Raw genomic sequence first — 497 nt, 5'->3', positions numbered from 1 at the left:
AAGCGATAACATGAAATCAGCGGAACTTTAAATAATTAAGCGGAAGATAACAATAAAATATCTGGAATCAACATCTATTACAACTTCTAAAACCTCAAATACCCAAAATCTGGTGTCACAGTGTCACACACTATCTAAGATTACTACATACAAGGTCTGAAGAATAACAGTACACTGTTTCTGAATAAAAGAGAAGGAAACAGGAAATAGAGATAGAGGGAGACGCCAGGGCCTGCGGACGCCTGCAGGTCTACCTTGGGTCTCTGGGTGGACTGAAGGAAGCCCTCCAACTACTGTCCGAAAGCTGCTCCGGGATCTGCACACAGTGCAGAGTGTAGTATCAGCACAACCAACCCCATGTGCTGGTAAATGCCTAGCCTAACCTCGGCGAAGTAGTGACGAGGCTAGGACTAGACTACCAAATAAACCTGTGCAGTTTAAATATATACAACGGAAAAAGAAATACAGAAATAACCAGTCAATGTGGGGAGGGGAAA

The sequence above is a fragment of the Nicotiana attenuata genome, chromosome 1 (genome assembly GCF_001879085.1).
Source record: "Nicotiana attenuata strain UT chromosome 1, NIATTr2, whole genome shotgun sequence".
NCBI lineage: Eukaryota > Viridiplantae > Streptophyta > Magnoliopsida > Solanales > Solanaceae > Nicotiana > Nicotiana attenuata.
This window is presented reverse-complemented; position numbering follows the sequence as displayed.